Source organism: Haematobia irritans, chromosome 5 (genome assembly GCF_050003625.1).
Source record: "Haematobia irritans isolate KBUSLIRL chromosome 5, ASM5000362v1, whole genome shotgun sequence".
Classification (NCBI taxonomy): domain Eukaryota; kingdom Metazoa; phylum Arthropoda; class Insecta; order Diptera; family Muscidae; genus Haematobia; species Haematobia irritans.
Genome location: NC_134401.1, coordinates 2,694,255 through 2,710,903, shown reverse-complemented (window position 1 = coordinate 2,710,903; position 16,649 = coordinate 2,694,255). Strand labels below are relative to the sequence as shown.

The 16,649-nt window shown below is 33.0% G+C and overlaps 1 protein-coding gene across 1 annotated transcript in view; it reads left to right on the top strand.

The window, feature by feature from the left end:
• LOC142239395 (uncharacterized) overlaps positions 1-16,649 on the top strand; it is a 101,677-nt gene continuing 85,028 nt past the window's right edge. Inside the window, exon 1 of the mRNA XM_075311177.1 lies at positions 1-240. The gene's annotated coding sequence lies outside the window, so the exon portion shown is untranslated. The remainder of the gene's footprint in view (positions 241-16,649) is intronic.

Sequence of the window (16,649 nt, the reverse complement as noted above, 5' to 3'; positions counted from 1 at the left end):
GGTTGGTTACGTGTGTGCACTATGAGAGTGCGAGAACGGTCATCGGGAGTTATGTAGTGAGAAAAATGAAAACGAAGTACGTGTTGGCTTAATTGTTGCCTCATTATAAGCATTCGTATCGTCGTTAACTAAGAGTCACGTGTTCCCAAATTATTCTTTTCGTTTCAAATCAACGATTTCAAATGGTGTAAGCGCTTAGACTGAGAAGGAGAAAGAGAGAGAGAGATAAAACGATAGTGTGTAAGTGTGTTTTTTACAATATAAACGAACCAGAGAATTGGAGTAAATGGCTAGGGAGCAAGTGGTTGGTTATTTCTTAGGTTGTAGAATAATGCGCCTCATGAATTGTTCCTTTATTCTAATGACGATGGTGACGGCGGATAATGTTTGTAATATTAAAAGCCAATAACTGTCAATAATAAAGTAATAAATACACACTCACATAAAAACGGACCCATAAAAATGGCACAGTGTCAACATCGGCTTCACTTGCAGTGGAGGCAAATCAACATGAATTAATTACTGTAAAGAGGTTAATAATAATTTTTATTATAACGGTATTTGGTATGTATGTACGGATGTGTGTATGTCATATTTCTCCATTAGAATAACTAAACTTTGTCCTTGCTAGAATATTTTGGCCAAAACTTTTGAAATTTCATTTGTCCCATAATCCCACCATCCTGAGGCTAGCGGGTAGATTCTTTTCATGGGAACCCCAAATGAGGCCACTCTAAGAAAGTTTTTCTTTTTTGTTTGCTCAGTAAAGTATTTGTTCATAATATTGTCCATTTCATTGAGATTGTTGCTTTTGTTTTGCTGTTTTTTTTTTGTGTAACTACGGTATTTAAAGGACTTAAATTGTTGTATAGTTAAAAATAGTTTGTTTGCTTGTTTATTTGTGCCAGGGAGAAGCATCGTTAAACCTTAAATACTTCTTGTGAAAGCACATTCAAAACAAAAATCTGAGGGCGAACATACACAGATTCATGAACAATATCAAGAATCAGATATACACACATATGTATGGATATTAAGATGAACCGGTTTGGGGAATGTTGAGGTTATCACAAGTCATAATGGATGGAATTAGCCTTATAAGTCTTCAACACGTAACTCCACCCCCACTGAAAACACACGGAAAACATATTTTTTTTGTCTTCAATCATGCAATTAATTTGTGCAGTTAATTTCTAATTAAACCAAACCAAAGTCAATTTTAAAATATTTAAAAATACAATTAAAAAATTAATTATTAGACCCAAGGAAGGAATATGATTACCTCAAACATGTTTTGAGAGCAAAATGTTGTTTTGAGATGGGAAATATGCAACATGTTTGTAACAACCATGTTATTTTTTCTCTGTATCCGATCTGATTGTATCTGATTTCGGCAAGCATGTTTATGGTTGGCAAGAAAATAACATTTTTATGACAAACGTATTTTATGTTTCCCGTTCAAAAATAACATTTTTGTGACAAAAATTTTTATGTTTCCAGTCCAAAAATAACAATTTGTCCTTGAAACATAATAAAAAGTTGAAGGTATTCCTCATCAGCGTGTACAAATAATTGTTCTAGTTGATTTTTTATTTAATTAAAAAATTAGTTAAATCATTTAAAGTTTAATTAAGGTTTTTTAATTCAATTAAAATCTCAATTGTGGAACAATTGCCCGTGATATTTTTTTCTGTGAAACGTTTGTGTTTCTAAATAACGTAAATCTTAGTATTGGTAGTATTGGTTATTTCTACTAAATAATCAATGATTTAGTATTTTTTTAAATTTAAATTAGTAAACTTGATTTTGACTTGACAATAGGCTTTTGACGTGTGTGTAATGTTGTTTAGCTTTTCTTTTCTACACACCCTAATGTAAAGCGCATAGGCCACATTGCATTTAAAACTACTCACGTAGGAACGATGCAACCAACATGTAGAAATCAGCCTATACATACAAACAAATATATGAATTTACGTACATACATATGTATATGTGTTGGCGGAGACATGAAACACTAAACACGTCAAGAGACTCGTCAGTATTTGTTGATTTTTATGGGCACGTCTACAACAATTGAACGGCAGAACAAGCATCTGAACAACCAGAATAAAGGGAAACACAAATAGCAAATATTTCGAAGCATACTTTTAGGCTATACATACTCGCATATCGGTAGTTTAAAGAATTGTGATTTTTTGGTCTGTATACAAAGAACAATTTATTTGTATGTACATACAAATACAAAAAAGCGTTTGTTTGCCCTTTGTTGGATACAGTTTCCCAACTTACCTATCATAGTAGCATAGCAATGTTATCGTCCTTGTTGTTGTTGTTGCTTTCATATATAGTTTTGTTTGTGTTTTGCAAAATAATATGCTGGGCATGAATAAATAAATGTACGTACATATGGTTTAAAGGTCTTCAATACAGATCTCATATTTGAAAACTGTTGGTAGTGGTAACAACAGAAAGAACAACAGTAAATTTTTTGCTTACCAAATAATTGTTGTATACATACTAAACAAATAAACATTTATATATGTTTACATAAATTTTGAGTATATGATATTTGCTAACACAAATTTTGAGACGAAACCAAGGATAGTAAATGAGGTCTCAGTTAAGGCCTTTTTAGAGTAGAGAAAGATTTTTGGGATCTCCGACTATTGAAATTGTAACAATACTCACCCAGAAAAGGAATATGATAACTTTCTACAGAAAAATGTTATTTTTCGACTGTGAACATATAACATGTTTGTCGCAACATTTTATGTTTGGTGAGAAACGAAACATTTTTGAGACAAAAAGGTTATTTTCTCCCCATCCAAAAATAACATTTTGCTCTAGGAGGTGATCATATTCATTCTCTTCGTGCGGAGAGAAATGAAATATTGCACCGGAGTGCGATTCTAAGGATAAGAGAATCACCCCTATGTGTAACACAAAAATGTTTATCAATGACTAAGCCTAGGTATTTATTTAGTAAACATAGAAGGGAAAATGTCTTCCCAAAATTCTGGATGCCCAGCAAAAATAATTGTAAATTTAGAAGCAGTAAAATTATAGTGTCTATACTGTATGCACTACTTTTCCTCACAACATTTTCAGTGCAGAATACAGCGCTTCATTCTAAACATATAAGACGAACAACGTACACGCAAAAAAATAATTCTTTCCTCCCAAACAAAATTTTAGACAAACAAAGTTCGTTTCTCATTTGCTTTTCGCTGTAAAGAAGTGTATTTGGAAGAAAAGTATATACTTTTTGTGATAAACGTTTATTCTTTTCCTGGAAAAAAAAGAACATTGTTTTCTTGATAATTGCATTTTCCCTCACATCTTTCTCACACCCACGAGGTTTTTTAGTTCTTAACACCTTTTCCTGTAATACCAACAATGTAGAAGAAATTATACGATTTTATAAATTTTTAAAATTTTTTACCTTTCGCCTGGACGGAGAATCGAACCGCGGACCATGCACTTTGTAAGCCAACACACTAACCACTGAGTTATGTACCTGTTATGGTTATCAATAGATAAATATCCATATAAGTTATATTTATATAGCATAGCTTGCGGCGCCCACGAACCGAATAAACAAAGTTTATTTAACAGAAAGAAACATTTAGTTTGGCACCGTAGAGCAGTGGTTGCTACGTCCGACTTGCATGCCAAGGGTCGTGGGTTCGATCCCTGCTTCGACCAAAGTTTTTTTTTTGTTTTTTTTTTTACATATATTCCAGATATGTTCGGCAGATTCCGAAAAAATTTTCAACATTACATTGTATTAAATTTTGAACTGTAAAATGTGTCTTATTAAAGACCTAAAGTCAGAAAAGAACAGTGTTTGATATAAACGAAATGGACTGTGTTGTTGTTTCAAAAATAACTGTTTTTATTGAAAAAATAAAAATTTTGTAACAAACGAATTTTTTTGGTGATAAAAGTTTAAAATTTTCGAAGCAATTCAAAAAACTCTAACAAAAGAAAAACGTTTTCGGTACACGTTTTCCAAACGTTTTTTTCTTTGCGTGTACTTAAAATATGTAAAGTGGTGCTGAAATTAGTTGCACTAGGGTAAGTGGGTGCTTAGTCTCCCGCTTACAAGGTTTCACTCCTGTAAAACTCTTCTTTGTGTATTTTATCACGATTTCTTACGAACTATGTGGCAAGTTACGATTTCATCCTCTCCACATCCATATTTTGTGCGTTGAAATTCATACATAGAAGAAGCGCATTTAAGTGGGACATTTCTTTATAAATTCATCAATTAATTCCTTCCAAGGGTAAGTGCTGCATGACTTTTCTTCCTTTACAAAGCTGCTGAAACATCAGCAAGTTTTTTGCTGGGTAGGTGAGATCTCTCTCTCTCTCTATCTGATCTGCAACATGCAAAGAACCCCCTACTAGGACAATGGTAAAGTTTTATGGGTTTTCAGTTCGGTTTAAATTAAAATTTCGTAAATATTGCTGAAGTTCAGATGATTATTTCATACATAGAAGGCATTCATCCTAATCTGGGTATTGTGTTTGAGACGTTCATGAAAATTTCAAAATCTTAAATGTTTTTTTTTTCAATATTTGTAAGCTTGCCTAAGAGCTCATTTATAAGGCCCACGCAATAATCTCACTGGTTCAGCAGATATTGATGTATTACACATGCCCATATGTGTTTAGGTCTACAAAATATGATGGCGGCTGTTTTATTTTATTTATTTCAAAAATGACAAATAAAGATGGAAAAAGTTGCATACATAAGCAGAAAACTTTTTTGTGTCTGTGGCATGAGAGAATATATCACTGAATCTTTTATTTGTTTTCATGTAGTATTTTTTTAATAAAAAAAAGTTTTTGTAGTGCGGGATATTACAAACTTTTAGTTTCTATTTGGTCTCTTGTTTTGATGACCTAAGCATGAAGTTGTGTAAACTGCCAAGAATGTGAGCATTCCTTGAATTTCTCATCGGCCAAAAGGCCCACAAATAATCTTCTTAAAGAGTTTTAGTGTTCTTTGATTTACCTCATCTATATTTTGCGTTCACAATTTGTTGTTTCTTTTATTTTGAAAAGTAACCTATACTACTACAAAAACTTGGCACGCAACCGGATATCCGTTTGCCATATTTGAGTCACAATACAATGGACTTTACTTTGGTCTGCCTTCTGGTCTATTTGGCGTTTGACGTTCATTTCATTTGGATTATAATGGCTGGCCAGTAGATTTCTCACTATCACCGCTTTAAATGCACAATCGTTGTAGTAGTATGTGTTTGCGGAAAACTGATATTGGAGTTTTGCGTGGCCTAACATTAGGGGGAGGAAGAACTTTTTTTGAGACAATAGGAATAATAGATCAATATCAATAATCGATCTTTAAATATACATTTTTTGTCGTGGTAAATATTTTCTTATAATTAAATTTCTATAAAATTCTTACACAAACATATTAATAAGAACAATATTAGAAATTTTATGAAGGAAGGATTGAAAATAGAGACTAAAAATCTTTTCTAGAAGCTTAAAAATAAAATTTGGAAAAATATTTGCCCCCACGAACATCAATATTCTTCACTGAATTATTTATTTTACAAGTCAATTTAGTTTTTAATTAGTAGTTTTCCTTATGTTTCCTTTTTATTCGCTCTTATTTCTAAATTTTGAAAATAATGATCCTAATGTATGTGCGTGAATGCTCAAGATTTTATTCTTTGCTCTGTTCGCTCAAGAAAATTCCTTTAGTGGTAGCTGGCTTTGCTTTATCGTCTACTGGCAGTAAATCAATTTAGCTGTCTTGTAATTATTTAAAAGGATTCATTCTTTGGTCGTGTCGCTTTGTCTCTCTGTGTAGCTTGTTTTTGTTGTGTGCCTGTTTTTAAGCCCCTTCGTGCCTGAGTGTGGTAACAATAAATGTTACTTGAATTATTCACTGGTCGCTTTGTTGGCTCAAACTGTACGTGTGTGTGTGTGACTCGGTGGCACCAGTTTTACCACTTGGCTTTATTTCACATTCCACAAAACGACTTCAAATAGCCTCAAACGACAACGACAATAACATGACAATGGTATGCGTGTCTGGAAAATTTCAATTTAAAAAATTGCTTTACTGAGATTTTATACTAAAATGCTTGACTGTGTTCATTCTCTCATAGAGGTCCATTGGGATCTAAGATAAAATATTGTTTTATGATTGCAAATACTATGGAATTGGTTCGCTATTCACTTTCCCCCTTGCTATGTGATTTCTAGTCACCATTCTCCCCAGTGTCATGACATAATTATTCTCAAAAATTACAATAGCATTTCATTTTGCAACTACATGCAAAGGGAGTGGCACCCATAGTAAAGGTGAGGAATATTATATAACAGTGGTTATAAAATGCTTTTATATATACCCTGAAGCATTCAACTTGGTGTTAAGCTTATGGATTAAATTATGAAATTTGACCTATTTTTGGATAAATCATACAAACATTTGAAATGCTTAATAAAAAAAAGATTTTAATATCCGGTTCGATCTTAATGAAATTAAACAAAAATCTGTTGAGACTATTTTATGATAGGCTAAGAATTGCCTGAGTCCATCCGTCTTTTTGTTGTTCACAACATAGAGTTTTCTGTTTTAATCAACCTTCCTGAAAATTGTTAGAGACACAAGAACTAAAAAGGGAGTTTTAATTACGATTGCCACTCGAGCCTAGAATAATATGCCAAAATTTAGAGAAAATGGTATCAAAAACTACCAACAATGATGTCAAAATTTTATTTCTATAGAAAATTTTGTCAAAATTTTACTTCTATAGAAAATTTTGTCGAAATTTATTTTTATATAAAATTTGTGAAGTGTCTCGTAGTTGGAGAGGAATATTTTGTAAAATCTACCAAACCATCAAGAATTCTACCAATTTACCAAACAGTAAAAAATCTCCCTTTTTTTGGTAGAATTCTACCAACTGCGGCAACCGTGGTTTTAATCCCTAACGTTTCTCGACTATCTCCAATTTTTTTATGAGAGCATTCTTTTCTTCACTTTGTAAGCTATGTCTCCTTAGTTAATGGGAATCGATAAATAAAAATATTTCCATATTACTATAATAATTAGTCGTCTATTTTGGGCAAGATAATTATAGGAATTGATACCATTAAGTTATGGAAAAAAAGCAATCTACACAAGCCTAACTATACACATGTTTCATCGTTGGCTAATTCGAATTTTCATAGCCTTTAGTATAGATCCGGTGGGGGGTTAGGTTAAAGTGGCAGCCCGATTAAGTTTCAGGCTCACTTAGACTATTCAGTCCATTGTGATCCGGTGGGTGATTCATTTTGGGTCTTATATGCTAACTTCTTACGGAAATTACATACTACATCCTAAATTGAACCATTTTTTACCACCACTACGCATTATCTTCTCATATAACTACAGTCAGATGTTTTAATATTTCCATCACTTTTATTAACCTCGCCTGTTAGAAAAACAATGTTTTATGAAAATATAAAAAAAATTATATCCATAGATTAGGTGTAAATCTGTTAATATAATTCTATTAGCTTTCTTTAAGCACAGCTCTATATTAGAGCAATTTTCCATTAATTTTCCTTCACATAGCTAAAATCAAAAATTCTTTTTGAACTTTCCCCATCCTAACTTAGGAAGCTATGAAATCTCTCACCCCTAGCGCCGCCACATCTCATTACAAAGTAGCAACACTCGTCCATTAGTAAATACAAACAGAATAAAACCCACAACCACTTCCTTCATTAAAATCCAGTGGATATCCTTAAATAAAACATAAGCCTTCGAGGAATTGCAGGTTTATAACACCAAGTGTTGTTGACAGTTTAAACTGTGGGCCCCAAAACAAAATCTCCAGGACTCAAACCAAACGAATGTCAACCCTTTTCGTCTTCGATTTGCTTACGCAAAGTAATTAAGGGAAATGTAATTTAAATTTTAGTACCACTTAATGTTCCAAATGGAGTACTTAATCTCTTACACAGACATTGGGTAATTTCTCTCAAAATGGGGCAAGAGTATGAAGAATAATATAAATATTTACGATACTACACAAAACTCTTATGAGAGGTTGGGTATAAGTTTCCTTTAAAAACGAATCGAATGGTTTCTTCGAACCAGCCCGAACCTCCTAGCTATAAAACCATATACACAACCTAACTAAATTTCTGGTCGTTGTTCGAATGTTCATCGGCTCTTTTTCTGTACTTTTATTAAGACACAACATGCGATTTAAGGAAATTATGTGAAGTTCTCGTACCCTCTATGAAATGGAGGTTAATAAATTAAATTGCTTGGGCAAAAAAAAGTGTATAAAAATAAATGTACAGCGAAAAGTTTGAAGACTTCTTGGAACCAAACTTTGGGAGAAAAACAAAAACAACAACCACACATCATGCTTAATTAAAGGCAAGAACAATTTATGGGCAACCTCCTGTGGCTGCCATGGCTGCCTCCGGGGAGCATATGTTCGATAAAATCAACGAAATAAAATTCACCAAAATGTGCGGTTAATTTTAGATGTAAAATATGATTTAATGGACACCTTTGGGTAATTTGGTAAAAATATGTGAAAGGATTTAGGTAAAATTAATGACAAAATGTTGACAAAAACTTCTAGCACTTTTATTTATTATTGTTTAATGCTACAAAATATATATGTTAGATATATTGAAATTCAAGCTTTAAGAATATTCAATACAAAATTGTATTACAAAAATTTATAAGTTCTGAGAGTTAATTTTTTCCACAACTGAAATCATCTACTATTACTTCAATTAAAATAAAGTAAATAAAATATTCAACGACCACACACTCACTCATAAATTTTCTTCAGCAATATATATTTCTCAGGGTTCACTTTTAAGGTAGAATCATTAAAAAAGCAATTTTCTCTTGTTCTTCTTGTTAAATTCTATTGGTCGAGTATAAAGTTTTACTAAATTCGTACTTCTCACAAAATAGTTCATTATTTCTTTAAATTTGTAAATTTTACTACAAATGCACCCAACTTGAACTTTTTATAGCACTAAAGACATTCTTGCTATTTCGAGCTCCATTTTTTTCCTTCAAACTACAAAATTGTCTTTAACAAGTGAAAAAAAAATTAATTATATTTAATAACATAATTTGAAAATTCAGTACATGGATATTGGGTCCCATAAATAAATTCGTTGCCAACAATTTGTAAATAAATTCAAAACTAACAAGTAAGGAAAGTCTAAAGTCGGGCGGGGCGATTTTATAAGGAAAATGTGGGTATTTTGGTCATTCTTGCCTAAATCGGAAAATCATATATATGGAATCTGTATAGAAATCTGAACCGATTTCAACCAAATTTGACATGCGTACTTAGTATTTGAATTCTACTCCCTGTACAAAATTTCAAAAATAATGAATTAATATTGGGTCTTTCACTTACACACAATGGATCACTTCAAAGTAATTGAGATCATCTTAAATTCTCTCAATAGATAAAAATTCATTTACAATTATTGCCACATCTTTATTTGTCTTCAGTTAATTTTCTCCCAGCATCCTACAATTATTCATCTCTTCAGTCAAAAAGCACACCCCCACACACACAAAACGTCATTTCTATTCATGTTCATATAAAGTTTTGTATTCCTGGACGGCGTTTTTGCCCTCCATTTCAGTTATCGCTTTGTTCTCGCTGTCGTCCTGTTTAGCAAAAGTGTCAAAGTGAATTTGTCATATTACATGTTAATGCTTTTCTGACTTTGTGAGTGAAATTAAATAATTTAGCACTATCAACACATAATCAAATGCGTTCATAAAACCCCGTGCACATATACACACCAACACTTCTCTCACAAAAGAGAAGCAGAGAACATTTCAGAGAAAAGCACATTACGAGGGAGGGATTTAGTTGAATGGGATATTTAGATATTCTGAAAATTACAAGAGGAAGGAATGGACAAAATGTTCAGTACAGAATTAAGCGCTTTTTTCTACACATATCAGGCAAGAACATATCTTTATAAATTCATCGACGAATTTCTGGCAAGTGTAAGTGCTGTTTGACTTTTCTTCTTTAAAAAAATGCTGAAAATTCATCAAGTTTTGGGTATATTGGGGTTACGTTTTGATACTACTCACCACAGAACTTGCTTAATTTTCAGTTACCCTTGCTAGGAATTCATCGATGAATTTATGAAGATATGACCCACTTGTATGAGTTTCTTCTATGCGTGAATTTCAACGCTTTCAGAAGCACAGAATATAGACGTGGAGAGCTTTAAATCGTAACTAGCTACATGGCTCGTAAAAAATAGTGATAAAAAAAACGAACAACTCCTCTTAGCAGGAGTGCAAAGAGTCGAGGCACACGCTTGCTCTAGTGCTAATTTCAGCACCACCATTAGTTACATATTTTTAGGCTTTCGATAAAAAATAAGTTGCTCACATTAAACGAACACATTCTTGCCTCATGTGTGTAGAAAAACAGCATTTATTGTTTCCAAATCTACGTTTTTGCTGGGTAAGATTTATTCCAATAAATATCTAGCCTCAAGCAAAAAATAATCTGGGAAATCGGTCATTTATTTTCCAATTTTTCTTCTTGGCACCTCCCCATTGGACTGATATATTTGCCCTGAGAGCGACTTTAAAAAAAAAAAAAAAATTTTAAAAATCACCGGTAATTTCTAACGGTTGCGGTAACAATGGAAGCGAGAATATGATCACCCCAAAACTGTTTCAGGAGCATAATGTTACTTTTTAACGAAGAACATGTAACATTTTTGTCGCAACCATGTTATTTTCTCGTAAAATATGTATCTTATTTCAGCAAGCAATGTATATTTAAAGAGAAAACAATATTTTAGCGCCAAAAATATTCCATGTTCTCTTTACAAAAATAACATTATACTCTTGAAACATGTTCGTGATGATTCCTACTCTGGGTAAGAAAATTATAAAAGATCTATGATTTAGCCGAACGGTATACGGTCCGAATCACTGTTTGATATTGTTAGTTTTCCTAGAATATGTGGACACGCAATTATACAACTTCGATCTGTTTGACAATAGGGGATAATGTACTTCATGTTAGTGTTGAGTTTTCTTTTCCCCCATTGGTAAACCTTTCCCCGTTTATTTTTTTGGCATTAACAAAAGAAACTTTCAAACTCTTTATAAATTTATACAAAAGGGGAAAGCTTGTTTTTTTGCGAATATTTCACACAATAAAATCTCGCATGTATTTATGAATGCATCATGGATGGTTGTTTGAATATTTGTATGGATCCTACACTCCAGTGTATATTTAGCAATGCAAGAAAGGACATAAGAGTATTGTGGGGGTACGTTTGTGTCAAAAACATTCACACTAGGGTACGCCGCTAAAAGTGAGAGAACACACAAAAAAAATTATTATTAAAACACACAAATTAATTGATCCAATTAATTTTTTAATTGAAATGTCTTAATGTCACAGAAATGATAGTATCAATAAAAAATTATTTGGAAGATAATTAAAAAATTAATTGGAAGACAATTAAAAAAAATTGATCAAATTAAAAGTTAATTGGTTTGTGATTGATTTTTGGTTCAATTAAAAAATTTGTTGAATCAATTAAATTTTTAATTGAATATTTTTTAAAACTCAATTACGACTTTAATTGGAAAAATTTTCGTAATTTTTTTCTATGAAGAAATGTAGTTTGCACCATTTTCGGCGACTTCCTCCCTAACGATACAAAGATATGCTTACATATGGTTAACTTATCTCTATAAAAGTTCTGATAGGAATGCCTTTTTACATAGACAAATATATAACCTAATTGAAGTTAACAAAATCAATTAAAAATTGAATTGCTTCAATAAATTTTTTAATTGAAACATAAATCAATGACAAAATTAATTGTATCAATTAATTTATTAATTGGAACAATTAATTTATTAATTGGAACAATTAATTTTTAACTAACTTTGGTGATTGATAATATCATTTACGTGATTGAAGAATAATTTGATCAATTAATCTCGTGTTTGAAGACAAAAAATATTGTTTTTATTGGCCTAAAAAAGGGATCCCCTCCTAGAGCAAAATGTTATTTTTGGATGGGGAACATTTTTTCCGCAAAAATGTTTCATAAAGTCGAAATCAGATACACAATGTCCGAGAAAATAAAATGGTTGTGCTCTAGAACATGATCATATTCCTTCTCTGGGTGTTTTGAAATCCTTTTGAATCAACCTAATATACCCATTTGCTATACTTAAACACCTCCATAAATTGAACAAGTATATACAGCAGTAAGTTCGGCCGGGCCGAATCTTAAATACCCACCACCATGAACCAAATATTAGGATTTCCTTTGAAATTTCAGGAGGGCTTGACCACTTCCCGAAGATACATTTAAAGATTTCACCTATGAGGACTATATCAGATTCTGGATTTATAAGAACCATTTTTGTTTGAGTTTTAGAGGAATCATTAACATCTCTTGTAAGTGTGCAAGAAAATTATAAAATAACGTCTTGATTTGAAATTTTAAATCTGTAGATTTTCACCCGAAAAATAAAATATGGAAATTTTACATTGAGTTTCAAGCAATTTTCATGATCAGTGCGCCTTCTATACTCACAAGAAATGAAATTGGTCTATATGGAGGCATTACCAAATGGACCGATAAAAATAAAAACTTAATCCGATACACGTTTTTGTGAGCCTTAAATACGAGAATATTTACAATTTCAGGCAAATCGAATAAAAACTACGGTTTCTAGAAACCTAAGGAGTTAAATCGGGAAATCGTTCTTATGGGGGCTATACTAAAATACACGGGAGCCACCGTGGTGCAATGGTTAGCATGCCCGCCTTGCATACACAAGGTCGTGGGTTCGATTCCTGCTTCGACCGAACACCAAAAAGTTTTTCAGCGGTGGATTATCCCACCTCAGTAATGCTGGTGACATTTCTGAGGGTTTCAAAGCTTCTCTAAGTGGTTTCACTGCAATGTGGAACGCCGTTCGGACTCGGCTATAAAAAGGAGGTCCCTTGTCATTGAGCTTAACATGGAATCGGGCAGCACTCAGTGATAAGAGAAAAGTTCACCCATGTGGTATCACAATGGACTGAATAGTCTAAGTGAGCCTGATACATCGGGCTGCCACCTAACCTAACCTAACCTAACCTACTAAAATACCGACCGATACTAACCGTTTTCGGCACACCTCTTTATGGCCCAAAAATACCTTTAGATTTCCAATTTCATGCAAATTGGATAAAAACTACGGTTTCTATAAGCCTAAGAAGTAAAATCGGGAGGTCGGTTTATATGGGGGCTATACCAAAACATGGACCGATACTCACCATTTTTGGCACACCTCTTCAAGGTCCCAAAATATCTCTAGATTTTCAATTTCGCGCAAATTGGATGAAAACTACGGTTTCTATAAGCGAAAGACCCCAAATCGGGAGGTCGGTTTATATGGGGGCTATACCAAACCATGGACCGACACTCACCATTTTTGGCACACCTCTTCAAGGTCCCAAAATACCTCTAGATTTTCAATTTCGCGCAAATTGGATGAAAACTACGGTTTCTATAAGCGAAAGACCCCAAATCGGGAGGTCGGTTTATATGGGGGCTATACCAAACCATGGACCGACACTCACCATTTTTGGCACACCTCTTCAAGGTCCCAAAATACCTCTAGATTTTCAATTTCGCGCAAATTGGATGAAAACTACGGTTTCTATAAGCGAAAGACCCCAAATCGGGAGGTCGGTTTATATGGGGGCTATACCAAAACATGGCCCGATATAGCCCATCTTCGAACTTGACCTGCGCGCAGACAAAAGACGATTCTGTGCCAAATTTCAGGACGATAGCTCCATTATTGAATGCTGTAGCGTGATTACAACAGACAGCCAGACAGACAGACAGACAGACAGACAGACAGACAGACAGACAGACAGACGGACAGACGGACATGCTTATATCGTCTTAGAATTTCTCCCTGATCAAGAATATATATACTTTATATAGTCGGAAATCGATATTTCGATGCGTTACAAACGGAATGACAAACTTATTATACCCCGTCACCATTCTATGGTGGTGGGTATAAAAACCATTTTTGCTCGAGATACAAACAACAAAAATCTCCATATTCACTCCTATGTGGGATTCTAGCTAGACCTACATCATTTAGAATGCACACCACATGTTCATGTTTTTATAAAATGCTTTGTAAATGGATTTTCGACTAAAAACCACAATGACATAAAGTTTTTTTTTTTTGTTTTTTATTGGTAAATGACATTTCTTTGAGCACAAATATTGCTTTGCCATCGACATTTGTGATTTCAATTTTTCAACCTCAACCTTGAATATAAAAATGTCGATTTATGAAAAACTCATGGATAATGTAGTTATATTTAGCGGATTTTTTTGTTCTGTTAAAGAAATCGATAGTTTAATCTATTGCCATATTAAAATTAAATACATTTCCGTTTAAGGAAGATAATAATAACAAATATAAAATCGACAATCAAATGGATATACTACATTTCCGGTTTAAAATAATAATAGGCCTATTAAACAGATATATGTGAATGTAACTATAGCTATAATAGATTTAAGGTCATTTCATGTTTGTTATTTGGCTATTTGTCCTTTTTAATTGAATTTTTATTGATATCCTTTTATTTGTATTGGTCAAATCCACCAAACTATCGATAAATGCTTTCTCCATTGAATAGCCATTTAATATACGGTTGACTCCCCTCTATAAAGCCACTAAACTTAATATTGACTTCTATTATTGCTTTTATATCAAAAGCTAACATTTTCCATCGACATTTTCCAGCTGGTCTTTGTAAAAACTCTTGCACTTTTTATAAAGCAAGAAAAGAAGAAAAAAATCAGCAAAGAATGTAAAGAACCACGAAAGTAGTTCAGTTCTAATTTAATTTGCCCTCTTTATATTGATACATTTTTTGTGACGTTCTTGTGCTTTTAAAAAGTATTTCCCCATTTTGTGTTGGCGTTGACATTTTCTGTAGAGTTTCTTTCGTTCTTCCTTCTCTCTACGCCTTGCGTGTACATAAAGCGACCTACACTTATAGGAGTTTATGCAGCTGCATATTCGTGTGTATTGGATTACGTTGAGAAACTATTGCATGTGAGTATGTTATGTGTGTGTGTGTTTGTATAAATTGCATAAAAATAGTAAATATTTAACTTTTAACTTGTTTTAAGTTGAAGTGACACAAATAAAATAGCAGGGATGTCGATGTATAACCGCCAACCGCTACAATGACCTGCCTAATCGATCTATTAGTGCAACCTTAATCTTAATAATAAGAGTGTTCTTCATAACCGATTCCAAAATGTCATAGCACTCAGTAAATCATCATCGCTGATATTTTTTATGTTTACCGCTATAAGGACTTGAGCTTCTATTTGCAAAGGGGCATGTGAACCCGTTGACTCGCAAGGATTTGACATTTAAAAAATTTTATATTACTTCGGCATTAACTTTTTCTTTACTAAAAATAAGCAATGGGAACATATATACCATCGAGCAATAAGGTTCTATAAATTGGTGCAGAAGTATCACATTTTGATTCTACCTATACGTGAGAGCCCATTCGTCTGTCCTATCTATATTTGTTTGTCAAGACCCAGTTGAAAAGTGGATCACTTACAACAACGTCAAACTAAAACGATCGTCGTCGAAACTCGAAGAGCCGGCGGAAATTTTGCCAAGCCAATATAGACGTTAAACTAGTAACTCTAAAATGACACCAACCAGCAAAAAAAGCGTCGCCAAAAAAGTAGTGACAATGTTCTTTTTGTATCCGGAAGTGGTGCAAAATTGGCGCCGAAGCGATGAATTTAACATGGGCTTGTCATAGTCCATCATTTCAATAGCCGGTGAACTGAATTTGCACCACTTCTTAAGGTGTGATCCAAATTCAGTGTTTTGGATGAGAATTAAGAAATTTTGTGATATTTTGACAAATAAATAATTTTTAAAATTTTTTATGATGTTTAATGCATTATAATGCGTGTCTTGAATGTTTAAAATAAAATATTTTCAAAAATTCGCAATTTTTCTAGAAAGTATTTAGTATTTTTTTCGGCAAAATTATAATAAATTGTACCATTTTATTAATTCTTAATCTGTTTTTAACGCATGTGAAACAAAAATTTTTAAAATTTCCAATTAAAAATATGAAAAAAAGCGAGTTATAAAAAATTGACTCAATTGAACTTCCTCTACAATTAAAATAAAGAACATCTTTGGGAGGACATTTTTGGAAGTGCGTTTAAAGTTGTGCCTTTAGAAGAACTTCCAAGAGAAGCAAAATTCATCCGATCCGGCTGAAATTTGGTACATGGCGTTAGTATATGGTCTCTAACAACCATGCAAAAATTGGTCCACATCGACCCATAATTATATATAGCCCCCATATAAGCCGATCCCCAGATTTGACCTCCGGAGCCTCTTAGAGGAGCAAAATTCATCCGATCCGGTTGAAATTTGGAACATGGTGTTAGAATGTGGTCTCTAACAAACACGCAAGAATTGGTCCATATCGGTCCATAATTATATATAGCCCCCATATAAACCGTTCCCCAGATTTGATCTCCGG